Genomic DNA, 15,429 nt, shown 5'->3' with positions numbered 1-15,429 from the left:
TCAGACAGAAAGGAAATTCAAAAAGAAAAGAACTTCCTGTGGAGCATAGAGCAGCTGAAAAGTACTGGAATGATTAATATTTTTTTAATAGAAGTAATTTACAAATCTGTTGATTTAAAAAAAATTAAAATTTTTTTCCCAGTGGAGTACCCCTTTAAGTGTAATGCAACTCAATATGTGAAAATAAAATCCGATCAAGTATTGGATTATGAAAATGTGGTAGGCCTCAAGGGTAGGGGTAGTACAGTCAGGGTATTGCTTTGGTATAGCAGGGGTTAATGTTAACCCTATAGTTCGTGACGCCAGGCTGAGGGCTATTATGCTGAGATAATTCTCCGGCCTATCGCCGCCCTTCCCAGTAACGACAGGTGCATGTGAATAATGACTGAAGGTCCACAAGATAGTTGAACTTGAACTTGGATAACTTTACTTAAAGGCTTGCTGTACGTCCAATGAACAGTAACAGTCTCATTCAACAGTCTCGATATAGTTCAGTGACTGACAGTTGTTGCGGACCTTGAATTCTATCATAAGTCTCTGAGGGTTAATTGTGCAGATCCGTCCGGATTTAGGGGATAGATAAGGTCCGGTGATCTTGCAGAGTGCTGCAAGGCTCGGGCCTAAACTCACTGAAGACAGCTGCGCAGAGATGCTGCTTGCTTGAAAGCCCAGGAACAAGAGAGGGATTAATGGCCGCCGCGCCCTTATATGGGCAGGGCCGTTTTTATTGGTCCAAATATCTATCACTCACCGTCACAAAGGATGATGGGTGCAATACGTCACAGGGACCTCCAAAGGTCCTTAAGCAAAATACCATAGAGTTTACCTGATCACGTGACCCGGAGGTCCTGCTACGCTCCGTACAGGTAATTAACTATTTATATACATTTGTACAGTCAGACTTTTATAAATAATGAACATGTGGTGAGGTTAATGACTATATGGGTGAGAGGTGACAAGGGATAAACTATACAAAAGGACCCCCAACGTCCTGGGGACTCTGGCTATGGGGACCTATACACAGGTACCATATAGGATGCGGTACTGGGACACCACAAAAAGTTGCGCATTTTCAAGATGTCTGGTAACTGATAGAAAGGAGGGGAGGCAAAATCTGGGCCACCTTTATATTAGCCAGATAAGTTTAGCATGACCCAGTGCTAAAGGACTGGAAAGACAACTCCAACACCAAAGACATCCATGGATTCCCCTATGTAAATTGTATGGTATTCCTATCTCTTACATGGCTATATCTGTTCAGGATGGGAAGAGAGAGAGAAGGGAGGGGGGACTAACAGAAGGGACCCTCATTATTAACTATTTTACGCAGAATAATACAGATGCATTTATGTATCTACAATATGGCTTCAAGTCCCAAACTGAACGCCAGTCTAATACGCTGAACTAACGGCATCTACGGATCTGGTTTGGGTCATTAGGCTTTATTCTGCTGGCAAAACGTCAAAGAGGAATGGCGATGTATAGCTCGAAATGTTGTCAACGAGCTCATAGGCTTCAATGAGCCGAACATAGTCTGAGGTTACGATCATGTGGGAGTGGGGTGTGATGAGGGCAGATGTTGTTACCCTAGGGGCAGATGGCATTAATCCCTTGTATTCGTGACGCCAGGGCGTGGTTTAGCCTAAAACCACCTGAAGGTATAACGCTGGATCCTGGACTCAGACGCCAAGTTACGGACAACGGTAGCTTTACTGAGAGTAGACAGATGGTAAAGTCTATACAGTTCAGCCAGGGCCCAAGGAGGTGACCAGTGACGCAGAGACCTTAAGGGTTTGCTGGGACTTATAGTAGGACTGGACAATTGAATGCAGACCACGCTGACTTGACAGATGACAGGGACTGACTTGACTTGACTCCTAAAGCTGTGACTTTATCTTACTTGACTTGATGGCGGCTGCAGGACTGGACTTTGAGGCCTCCAACACTCTGGACACACACACTAGGCGACTACACTGGACCTCAGCAGAGGAGAGAGAAGGTCCACCCAGGGCTTATATGGGGGAGACCAGCAGGGAGCCCATAGGTCACCCCTGGGATCACCTGGTCACTGGTACCTCCTGGGTAACAATCACATGACATAACCCTTAAAGATACAAAACATTTTATTTTACAATACACTACAGAACATATGTACAGGGGGGAAACAGGTGCAAGGGGCCCTGGGGACACTGAAGGAGGCTGCCTGACATGACAGCAAGGGTACGGGGTAACATCTCCTGTACTGGGCCACCACAATCACATTACGTTCCTGCCCCTGTTAATCATTTCTGTTGGTACCCCACTGAAAACTGGATGCTGACGTATACTGCTAACAGGAGCAGCGGGCCCCATTCACTTCTATGGCCAAAAGGAGTCACCTAGTGACTCAGTTAGGGACGTATACAAAATTTCACAAGCCTCCGTTATGAGTCTGATGAAAATCGCGGATACGTCCCATATAAAGTCACTAGGGGTAACTCAGTTTGGCCATATGGGGTCCACTGCTATGTTTAACAGGACATGTTGGCCCTATTCTCGAAAAAATTTCCAGGCAGACATACTGCAGGCGCCGACACAACCGTGCTAGGGACCACTTGGAAATGAGTTGTCTTCATAGACGGCAATGCATTTGGGCTGAACACAATTGGACTACATTCTGCCCATTGAAGTCTATGGGCCAGTTGGCAACACGTCGGCATTCCTTTTGACATTTCGCTGATGTACAGTTCAATGAAAGCCCTGAAACTAAAACATGATGTGAACACGGCCTTAGACGCATGGTTGAACTGGAACTTTAACAAAAAACGTGGCTCAGTTATGCCAACATGTTGCCGGCCTAGACCTAAAATGCTGTTTGTGGGTCGGCAGGGTCTTACGGGCACAATACAGGTCCAAAAAAAATGCATCTATAAAATACAAGTGTAAAACCGGCCTTACTCTGTGGTATTAAGATTCTGGACGGCCCTAAATTGATTGAGAAGAAACAGTTCAATGAGGCACACAGCTCTAATACACTTCTGTGTATACAAACTTCTCTGTAAAGTATACAGAATGCAAGGGACAATCAATGTATCCTATATACTGTATACACTCCCTGTCCCGGAGCTGCGGACGATCCCCTTTGATAAGGGTCACACTGTGGGGTTATTCCTGTAAAGCTTCTTCTTTGTCTCCCCCCCCCCCCATCCCCCTTGCCCGTGTTCTGATTCCCAAAGAATGTTTTAATCCCATCCGTCCCCCGTCAGCTGTTTCCAGGCGCTGATTCAATAGGTTCCCAAAAATCCCTTTTCCAAAGTTAGTCCACCCCCTCATCGCCTTTTGTCCTGTTTCCACTTTAACCCCTTCATTGCCACCAGTCTGATCTATGCCCCGTGATCAAAGCGAAGGTCTTTAGAAGATCAAGTGTCCACGTTTAACCCCTTCCATGCCATAGGGTATTCACTAACCCCTGATCGTTTCCCTATTGCTTTCAGAGCCAGCAACAATGGGACAGGTGTAATATTCAAGGCTGACCCAAGGTCAGTGAAATAAAATCTCGCAGTCTACAATTCACCCTGTGCCCGGGGGCCAATGAAATCTTTGCAATATGCATAGCGGAGTAAATGGCTGACTGCCACCGAGACGGTTATTACTAGGCCAGAATATGAGAAAATGTGATTTTCCTCCAGAATCGCCGGCATTAAACCGTATAAATAAAGTCGGCATTATGGGAAAACACAAAAGAGATTCGCTATACTAATTTTCTTAATAAAGGAACTCGCTGCCGTCGCAAAACTCCATCTTGTGCTGTTGCGCTGTGGTTTACATTAGACGCCATGCTGTTATTCCAACAGCACCTTGATATATTTTGCACATGTTCTCCGGGAGTGTGTCATGAATTAATAAGCCCGCCGCTGAATCCCTTCTAAGGCAGCCGCTGGCGGGAACTTCAAGGAAGTCTACGGAGGACAATATTTGTTTATTTTAAACCGAAGCAGAAATGATATCGGAGTTAATCAGAGCCGGTGGGGAGCGGGGGGGCTAATGCAAGTTTATTTGCAAAATGGAAATGCTGATTTAAAACACCCACTCCGCTCCGCAGGAATTAATGTGCAAACATATTCCCCGAATCTGCCATTACATGAGTTTGTATTAACAAAACGCGTAATGCCTGGATATGAATTGCAGGTGACTGATCTAATTCCCGATCTGTAGAACTACGGCTAGAGACACGAAGTAATGTAATCGCTACCATTCGTCAGCCATTGCCTTGCAGTGAGACATTAACATACTTCATGAGAAAACTCATTAGATTATATATATATATATATATATATATATATATATATATATATATACACACACACACACACACACACACACACACACACATACAGTGCATATACATATAAATAAAACACATATACACAGTACATATACACATAAATAAACACATACACAGTGCATATACACATAAACACATACACAGTACATATACAAATAAACACATATACACAGTACATATAAACATAAATAAACACATATATACAGTACATATACACATAAACACATATACACAGTACATATACACATAAACACATATACACAGTACATATACACAGTACATATACACATAAACACATATACACAGTACATATACACATAAACACATATACACATAAACACATATACAGTACATATACACACAATATAATCGATTGACCTCTCTAAATGTTCTAGCAATGATTGACAAATAAAATCAAGAAGTGGTTTTGATCTAAGTAAAACAAAAACATTCTGCTACGACACTGCCCCCTAGTGACCAGGATTCCACAAAAAATAAATAAATAAAACACATGACTTTTGTGCTTTTTTCTCTTTTTAATCCGTTTTATGGAAAGTCACTCATACTCTGCACTCTACATTACAGAGCAGCTTTGTCCAACCTGTCGCCCCCTCCAGTATATATCAGGGCTTGACACATCTGTTATGAATCTGGGAGTAGGAAAACAAAATTAGAAGCCAGGATGCCGCACTTGATGAAACATGATGTCATATGATCAGGCATTAGTGTCCCCTCATCTCTCCCTGTGTCAGTCATTAGTGTCCCCTCTTCTCTCCCTGTGTCACAGTCATTAGTGTCCCCTCATCTCTCCGTGTGTCAGTCATTACTGTCCCCTCATCTCTTCCTGTGTCAGTCATTAGTTTTCCCTCATCTTTCCCTGTGTCACAGTCATTAGTGTCCCCTCATCTCTCCCTGTGTTACAGTCATTAGTGTCCCCTCATCTTTCCCTGTGTCGCAGTGATTAGTGTCCCCTCATCTCTCCCTGTGTCAGTCATTAGTGTCCCCTCATCTCTCCCTGTGTCAGTCATTAGTGTCCCCTCAAACCTCCCTGTGTCAGTCATTAGTGTCCCCTCATCTCTCCCTGTGTCACAGTCATTAGTGTCCCCTCATTTCTTCCTGTGTCACAGTCATAAGTGTCCCCTCATCTTTCCCTGTGTCACAGTCATTAGTGTCCCCTCACCTTTCCCTGTGTCACAGTCATTAGTGTCCCCTCACCTCTCCCTGTATTACAGTCATTAGTGTCCCCTCACCTCTCCCTGTATTACAGTCATTAGTGTCCCCTCATCTCTTCCTGTGCCAAGGTCATTAGTGTCCCCCTCATCTCTCCCTGTGCCACAGTCATTAGTGTCCCCTCATCTCTTCCTGTGCCAAGGTCATTAGTGTCCCCCTCATCTCTCCCTGTGCCACAGTCATTAGTGTCCCCTCATCTCTTCCTGTGTCACAGTCATTAGTGTCCCCTCATCTCTTTGTGTCACAGTGATTAGTGTCCCCTCATCTCTCCCTGTGTCACAGTCATTAGTGTCCCCTCATCTCTCCCTGTGTCACAGTCATTAGTGTCCCCTCATCTCTTCCTGTGTCACAGTCATTAGTGTCCCCTCATCTCCCTGTGTCCGTCAGTAGTTTCCCCTCAACTCCCCATGTGTCAGTCAGTACTGTCCCCTCATCTCCCTCTTGTCAGCCATTAGTGCCCCCTCATCTCTCCCTGCCCACCAACATCTTTAGATGATGACTAGAGGTGGAGTTCCCCTTTAAGGGGGGTCACCTCTCACCTCTGTTTCGCCATGCTGGGGCCTGTGGTGCCCCGGAAGAGCCTTATGCCGGAGGGCATGGAGTGAAAAGCAGAGACCGGGGTACAGAAGCCGCTCTTTTCCACCGGCTGAGAATAGTCCTGGGAGAGGCCAGATCTAATCTCTATAACAGTGTTTCCCAACCAGTGTGCTTCCAGCCGTTATAACGCATGCTGGGAGTTGTAGTTTTGGAACAGCGTGATGGGCCAGGAATGGACCTATGATCCTTACAATGGGCCCGCTCTTTTCTATGTAATAGTGTGGTTATACTTCAGACTTATTTAATACGTTTTGCAAACTTTGTCACAAAAACGTAACTCTGTTGCCTAGCAACCAACACTTTAGCCTTCTGGTGACTACACGGATGCCTCTGTGAAGAACATATTCTGTAAAGGGGCTGATGGCAGAAGACCTGGTCATGGTTTCTCCTTGTACAACCTCCCTTGCTATCACATTAGGGTTGCCACCTGGCCGGTATTTTACCGGCACAGACGGTATTTCGGCCACCCTGCTGGTATTTTTATATAAAAAATGTATCCAACCAATCCTCCAACTCCCGGAATGTTACACCATATACTATACCAGTGTTTCCCAACCAGAGCGCCTCCAGCTGTTGCAAAACTACAACTCTCAGCATGCCCGGACAGCCAGCGGCTGTCCGGGCATGCTGGGAGTTGTAGTTTTGCAACAGCTGGAGCCATCCCTGGTTAGAAACACTGATCTATACTATATACTACTATATAGTCCAACATTCTGGGAGTTGTAGTTTTGCAACAGCTGGAGGCACCCTTTGTTGGGAAACACTGACCTATACTATATACTACTATATGGGCCAACATGCTGGGAGTTGTAGTTTTGCAACAGCTGGAGGCACCCCTGGTTAGAAACACCGACCTATACTATATACTACTATATAGTCTAACATGCTGGGAGTTGTAGTTTTTCAACAGCTGGAGGCACGCCTGGTTAGGAAACACTGACCTATACTATATACTACTATATAGTCCAACATGCTGGAAGTTGTAGTTTTGCAACAGCTGGAGGCACGCCTGGTTAGGAAACACTGACCCATAATATATATTACTATATAGTCCAACATGCTGGGAGTTGTAGTTTTGCAACAGCTGGAGGCACGCCTGGATGGGAAACACTTACCTACACTATATACTAATATATGGTCCAACATGCTGGGAGTTGTAGTTTTCGTTAGGGCAGCTGCCGAGCCACATGCTGTATCAGGACATGCTGGGAGTTGTAGTTAGTAACTAACTGCAACTCCCGAATTTAATTTAAAAAAAGCGATCAAATAGTCCCATCAAAACAAAAATTATACTGTTAAAAGCTACAGATCGGGGCGCAAAATATGAGCCCCCATACAGGACTCGTATAAGTAGAAATAAGTTATAGGGGTCAGAATAGGACAACATTTCCCCTGCATATGTGTACACCGTGATGTCACGCATATATAATTAATTTTGCAATGGCATAGCATGGCCAGTATATTTTTTGCAAAAAAGGTGGCAACCCTATATATAACCAAGAGGTAAGTCATAGTAAAAGGCCAATACACTGTATCCGTTGTATAGAAAACAAAGTAAACACAACCCCAATGTAAAAACACCGCACATAGGAGTTGTGCTGCCCCCAGAAGTCAATGGCTTAGGTCACCGTTTCCCAACCAGGGTGCCTCCAGCTGTTGCAAAACTACAATTCCCAGCATGCCCGGACAGCCTTTGGCTGTCCGGGCATGCTGGGAGTTGCAGTTTTGAAACAGCTGGAGGCACCCTGGTTGGGAAACACTATCTTAGATGACACGTTGAGAGGAGACAGCTGCCTGGGCGACGATCTCATGTGGGCATCAGCTTACCTAACCCCAACTGTGCCCCATAGTCTGACGGGCATGTTCAGAAATCCTGAGGGATGACGGAAAGGGGGTGAAGCTTCTGTGCTGGGCAGGTGGAGGGGTGGGGGGGGGGAGTCCAGTCGCCCACCGGAATCCGGATACATGATACTGAGCCCCAAGTGTTACAAAGTGACACAAATCTCTGGAGCCATCGCTTCTCCTCCTCCGCATTCCTGAGGTGACCAACTGTGAACACAGGAACATTGTGCCAGAGCTTTATTCCCTCAGCCTAGGAACCAAAGAGCATTTCATCCTCAATCTGGGGAAAAAGCTCTATTCTTCAAATGGTTGTCACCCAGCTTTTGTAGAGCCCTTCCAGTTCAATTTGTCAGATCGGGAATCAAGGGGGGGGGGAGACACCACATCTGGCCATGGATTGTTAAAGGGGTATTCCAGGCAAAAACGTTTTTATATATATCAACTGGCTCCGGAAAGATAAACAGATTTGTAAATGACTTCTATTAAAAAATCTTAATCCTTCCAATAGTTATTAGCTTCTGAAGTTTTCTGTCTAACTGCTCATTGATGATGTCACGTCCCGGGAGCTGTGCATGATGGGAGAATATCCCCATAGGAACTGCACAGCTCCCGGGACGTGAGTCATCAGAGAGCAGTTAGACAGAAAACAACAACTCAACTTCAGAAGCTAATAACTATTGGAAGGATTACGATTTTTTAATAGAAGTAATTTACAAATCTGTTTAACTTTCCGGAGCCAGTTGATATATATAAAAAAAAGTTTTGGCCTGGAATACCCCTTTAAGAGCTGCAATACCACACTTAAAGGGGTACTCCGGTGGAAAACTATTTATTTTTTCTTTTAAATCAACTGGTGCCATAAAGTTAAACAGATTTGTAAATTACTTCTATTAAAAAATCTTTACCCTTCCAGTACTTTTTAACAGCTGTATTCTACATAGGAAATTCTTTTTTGTCTTGTCCACAGTGCTCTCTGCTGACACCTCTGTACTTTCAGTACTTATCAGCTTGACCACAGTGCTCTCTGCTGACACCTCTGTACTTTCAGTACTTATCAGCTTGACCACAGTGCTCTCTGATGACACCTCTGTACTTTCAGTACTTATCAGCTTGACCACAGTGCTCTCTGCTGACATATAATCCTGCGAGTATATCATGAAAAGTGAGCGACTGTCTTGGAGACTCTCACCTATTGCATGTAGATAACAGGCACGTAACCCATGGCAACGGGGATAGCAGGCCAACGGAGCTTGAGCAAGAGGCCCGGTAAAACGGTAAGCAGAGAGGCAAGAAAAGGAGGGCTCCAGAGGAAGGGCCCTATCCCAAGAGGCATACGGTAAATAACATTTCAATTAAATTAAATAAAACAATGACTCAATGTGACTAGCAGAACTTATACTTTATTGAGAAAAAGTAGTCTGCATATACATCCATAGGCAAGACGCGTTTCGGGTACCATACTACCCTTTATCAATTGCAGACGGAAAGAAGTGGCACATATCTATACATTCTGCAGATTATGCTCTGAGACGACGCATTTCTGAGCGGGAACTTTTCAAATGTGCAGAATGTTTACCGGGCGGACATTGCGCACATTTTCCTACCGTGTGAACAAACCATGAGTGAGAACCATCTCTGCACAGCACTGTTTGCGCTATATAAGCAACAGGACATAAATGTAACGCAAAGAATATAGAAAAGATGGACGTCTTGTTGCCGTTACTACTGTATGACTAACCTGGGTGACAGCTGGTGGTATGCTGGCCATACTGGTCCTAACCCAGCTTTTCCATAGACAGATAACAAACATATATTTCTGATATGGGATTTGATGTGGAAACTCCATTGATTTCCACGGAAAAAGAACACACTTTGGTTTTTTCTGAGGTGCCAGCCTTGAAGCTTCCATTGGTTTCACAGCACAGCTCTGCACATCGGCATGGGTTTTGCCCGTGTGAACATACCCTAATAGGCAATGATGAGGATGGGTCACTAGATACTGGCAAGGACATCAGGAAAACTGGGTAACATGTTTGTGACCATATTTTAGAACAGTGTTTCCCAACCAGGGTGCCTGCAGCTGTTGCAAAACTACAACTCCCAGCATGCTCGGACAGCCAACGGCTGTCCGAGCATGCTGGGAGTTGTAGTTTTGCAACAGCTGGAGGCACCCTAGTTGGGAAACGCTGCTATAGACGCAAGACCTGGCCTGATGACGCAAAGTGATGAAAATGTTGTGCCTACCTTACAGTCATCCTTAGTCCTTATTAGTGATGAGCGGCAGGGGCCATATTCGAATTTGCAATATTTCACGAATATATGGACGAATATTCGTCCTATATTCACGAAATCCGCATATTTGATATAGTCATGGTTATTTTGGCATGCGAGTGTGCGCATGCGGATAACTATCTACCTATCTATATTATCTATCCATCTATCAATCTCCTAATATTCTTTAGTGATGATATTCACGAATATTTGCATATTCGCATATTTTCATATTTGCGAAAAAATTCGCTCTCCAGTCTAATACAGTAAATAATATAGGAGCCGTCTTTAGACCACAAGCTGGAAGCAGGGATGGATGAAATCACTGTGATGTGGGGGAAAAAAAAATTACGAATATTCGTAATTGCGAATATATCGTGCTATATTCGCAAATATGCGAAATTCGCAATAAATATTCTAATTGTGAACATTCACGCTCAACACTAGTCCTTATTCAGGCCTATCCCAGAAGTAACATTTGGACCCCCTATTGGTTCTACTGAACCGGACCCCGCCATACCAGGTGATGTGACAACTCCAATTTTGGCGCTGACAGAAATTCAAATTCTCTCGCCGTTCCCTTTCCCATCCTCCCAAGCAAAAATAATTGAGATCTTTAGGGATTTATTAGAAATCTGTATAAATATTTTAACCCCGGCTCTGACAGCCACAGGCGGTTATGGAAGAATTGTGGGAGAAGCGTTAAACGACTCGGGGTCAGGCTGAGGATTAGGAAGATTTCATGGTCGGTAACAGACAGATATACACACAGACACACTCACTAAAATACACACTGTGTAAGTGGGCTCCTTATAAGGATCTCAAATGAGCTGAGATTTATGGCGCTGTCTGACGCAGCTGTAACACTGACCCCAATGTAAATATACAGTATTTTTTAAGACAGATCTGCTGGCAGATGAAAGACCTCGAATCAACTCATCTCATCCCCCCCTGCCAGGCCCCAACTTAACTTCCCGCTCCACACACAACACCTCCTGCTCTACCACCGTTTCAATGTTTTCTTCCTTTTTAATAACCTCTCCGAGTCTCCAGTGATTTCCCTTCCATCGTGCCGCAGACCTGGAGGTGGTGTGCGGAATTTTTATACAGTGTTTACGCTTTACTCCGGCTTATTAGTCAAATGCTGCAAATCCTGGTCAGCCGACAAAGTTGCGCCCGCCTGGCAGTAACGGGACAACGGGGCTGCTCAACAGGCAAGTCATGCCGAGCACGCCATATAACGCAACCCGCGAAGTCAGAGAAAAATTAAAGGGATGAAAAAATATATGGCGCGGATCCGCTGCTCTACTAAGCAAAAGACAGAGGCGATAAATTTCCGACTTTGACACGTCGTACTGGATTGTGTAGAAGGTCTGGAGGGAAGCATATATCAGGAAAATGGGACAATGTGAAGAAAAGACAGAATTATATTGTGCAAAAGAAAAAATCTAAAATGACGTGTAGCGGAGATGGTGTGAAGTGTGGACGATGACATGATGAATAGGAGGCCTATGTACAGAGGTTCATCATATTATTCCATTTCTCCATCCTGATCCGACATCGGGCATAGAGAGATTTAGGTGTGCGCTGCAGATGCAACCATATCATACCTAAAAAACAGTCTTGGACTATTCTAGTATAAAACCTGGCAACTGTACTGTCCGGCACACACCCTCCATCTCCCCACACCCGATCTCGAATTGGGAAGGAGAATGGAACTGAATTAAATTGGTCCCCCCAATAGAGAGCCTGAAACGGAAGGGAATGTGTCATAGCTGCAAGGCTTCTCTGCACAGTACCAGCTGTCGGACAACCACAGTCTTTAATGGTCTTATCTTCCTGGCAAGGGGTCTGCACCAGATTACACCGCTGCTAAAAAACAAAAGGAAAGGTTCAAGTGTTGTGTCAGCAGCTCACATGCCTTCATGCAAGGGTATAGCTGAATATCTCAGGTGGACCAGTGGGTCAAGTATTTTGGGGGGCACCAACATGCCTCACTGCCTTTTGCATGGGTATTTTGATACAAGGCTAGGGCAGCAAACTAAAAGCCTAGCTACACCTATTGGATTTTGTGTCATGATGAAGAGGTCCATCTGTATGTATATATATATATATATATATATATATATATATATATATATATATCTACATACTCATCTGACAGGTTTCACCTGTCTACTCTTCAAACTATTGTATATAAATATATATACCGTATATATATATATATATATATATATATATATATATATATATCTATCTATACATATATATACACATATATATATATATATATATATATATATACACACACACACACATATATACATACACACACATACACACACACACAAAAAATAAAGAAAAAGGTGCTATTTTATGCTTATTCCAAAGTTGGAGATTCCAATAGAAAAATACCATTGTCTGCAAAATGTAAGTTCAAGGGCGGCTCACTTTACAGCAGGTCTGCAAGCCATTTGCAAAATACAGATTGCTGCAAACTGTACTGCATACTCTTTCATTGAGGCCAATTCCTGGAAATTCGGATTTGTTCAGATCAAACACGTTGGATCAATATGTCATTTTATGTATCACTGATGTCAAAGGTGCTATACAGGAATTTCTCACAGCAAAAGTAATAATAGGCCCCTGCTGGTACTCATTCATGCCATCACATTCCATGATGACCCTGCTTTTTTTGTGTTCCTATACCCCTCCCAGAATGTGTCATTACCCACTAGTCATGTCCTTTCCGCTTTTTACCAGCATTGAAATAAATGTCGCAGGGGAAGGGTTTCCATGCAGGTTTACACAACTTATAGGAAAAAGAGATCTGGCTAGCCTGATGGGACAGCTGCCTTCCTTATGGTATATATGTCTATGTCATAAAGCATAATGCACTGCAATGTTTTTCCAATATAACTGGGAGCAAAGCTGTGTTAATGTAGAGCTCTACAACCAATACCGCTCAGCTACATCCATACTGGTGTTGTACATTTACTGCAACACTACGATACTCTGAAAAGTCCTGAAGAAAGCCTGGACCCAGTAGGTGTATATCCGAGGACTCACAAAATACCAGACCTCCATCCGCCCTGCACAATAAGCAATGAACAGCAAGCAAATAATAATAGCTGGGTGGAATTGTCTTGCAGGCAGCGGCGTAATCTGTTTCATAGGGGGAGAAGAACATTCTGCCTATGATTTATTCCTCTCACATTTACTGAGCATTCAGCAATTTAGCAAATAAGGAACAGATAAAAAAATAATAGGAGTAATGCTGGGCATAAAACATTCAATGTATAATAATAGGAAAATGAGTGGAGACCCTGAAGGAGCTACAAAAATGCTCATAAAGATAAAGATCCGGAACGGCGCAGGACTTTCTATAATTCCTTCCAGTATCCTCTAAGTACATAGTTGGGGTTGCAAGAAAAAGGTAAACAGGAGGGAAGAGATTAGGAGACAATGCGCTGTTACGCTCATTAATACAATCACATCAGCTCTGACAATGGGATATTTATCACCGTGCCATCGGAGAGAGCTTTTCGCTCCGCGATGCGCATCTGTCTAATGATTCGAGGGGATCGCTTAATGAGCAGCGTCTGTCCTCTGCCGGTGACGCTCCAATGCCTGTAAACTCCTTCTCTCTTTGGGGAAAGAGGCGATCATCTGTCCACGTTAACCGTGCACAGGCCGGAGCTCAACGTTGACTAAAACTGCGGCGCAGGTAAGATGACCTTAAATAATGTAGAAAGAGAACTGTTGTGAACGGAAGAGGAAAAAGATGAACAGAAAGGCTTAAAAAATCCATATCTAGTTGTGTTGGTTTTCTGTACGCTCTAGGTTATGTATTGTCAAACAGACTCTGGCTTCCAAATTATTATCATTTTAAGATCAATATATTGCTTGAACTGCGAAACAAAGTGTCTTTGTTATGAGACGCAAGTGAATGTATTGTTATTAGGAGAGCACGCTGTGTGAAAACTATTATTCCAAAGAGGCCAGCTGAGGCATTTAACATAATCTTGACGTGGACTTCATCTTGAATCCTCCACCACACGCACGTTGTTGTTGTAAGTCAGTAGAGTTAGCTTTATTGGCACACAAGAAGCCATCAAACCCTTCTTTCCCACCAACACAACCCTCTTGACAGGAAGTAGTTAACTGCAGATCTAGATATATCCCTCTTTCAAGGGCACCATGAATCTCCAACCAAGCAGAGTAATCTACAGACCCTTGGGGGAACATGTGGTGAGGATATGACAGACACATGGGAAGATGGAAAGTAACTATGTAACGGGTAAAACTTGCCCCAAAGAGATTCCATCACTTGCCTTATTAGAAGGCCCAGACAGCCCTGGGCCAATCTTCAACCTTCTGCTACCACAGTAATGGTATAAAACTTCTGACAGAGAAAAGCGCATTCAACTTATGCACTCTGCCCATTAGAAACGCTTGGGATGAGAATGCCTAATGGAAGATTTGCTCAAACCAGTCGATTTCATGCTTTCTGATAGAATGCATCAGTCTAAAATTTGGACCAGAAACTGGTCTGTGCGTAGTGGGATAAGGAAGAACCAGAACAACGCGTGGTAAGAACATTTTTTTGGCCCCAAATCTTCCTGTCTCCCATGATTTCCCAGACACATAAGACACATTCCTTTCATTTACAGTGATAAAATGGCCCCATTGTGAGTACGATAATGTCAACATGTGTGGTGGTGGTGAAAAGCGGGCATCGGTTACAGATGCCAAGTTTGGCAAGCACTGAGGCCTGTATGTCCTCACTTGTCACTGCTGAAAAGAGATGTGCTCCGGATCCAGAGCCAGACATGCATTTTGTGAATGCACAGGCAACCCAGGATAGGTGCTAGCATGTGTAGTAAAATAAAAACACAATTACGTCTTGAGACTCCAAATGTTTGAACATGCTTGGGCCTTGTGCCAAGCAGCCTCCAGATAAGACGATACTAACAGCACAATTCATGCATTGTGAATTGTGACCTCAATATTGGCATCTAAAACCCCTTTTTTATACAGGTAGAGAAGATACTAAAGAGTTAACTCAGGTATTAAAATTCATAACTCCTTTTTCTTACGGCGACGGAGATTACATTTGTTCACCTTCTGTGAAGAGATCTATTTTCCGCCTTTGGAAGTGGTAA

The 15,429-nt window shown here is 43.7% G+C and overlaps 1 protein-coding gene across 9 annotated transcripts in view; it reads right to left on the bottom strand.

The window, feature by feature from the left end:
• Window positions 1-15,429, bottom strand: part of SDK2 (sidekick cell adhesion molecule 2) — a 727,771-nt gene that overhangs the window by 522,529 nt on the left and 189,813 nt on the right. The window contains exon 1 of one of the 9 annotated variants that reach the window (XM_056550657.1): window positions 7,979-7,998. The exons of the other annotated variants lie outside the window; for them this stretch is intronic. The gene's annotated coding sequence lies outside the window, so the exon portion shown is untranslated. Of the gene's footprint in view, window positions 1-7,978; window positions 7,999-15,429 lie in introns of those variants that run through there. 9 annotated transcript variants of the gene reach the window in all.

This window comes from Hyla sarda, chromosome 13, assembly GCF_029499605.1.
Source record: "Hyla sarda isolate aHylSar1 chromosome 13, aHylSar1.hap1, whole genome shotgun sequence".
In the NCBI taxonomy this organism is placed as follows: domain Eukaryota; kingdom Metazoa; phylum Chordata; class Amphibia; order Anura; family Hylidae; genus Hyla; species Hyla sarda.
The sequence above is the reverse complement of the archived record's forward strand: the minus strand, read 5'-3'. Positions and strand labels throughout refer to the sequence as shown.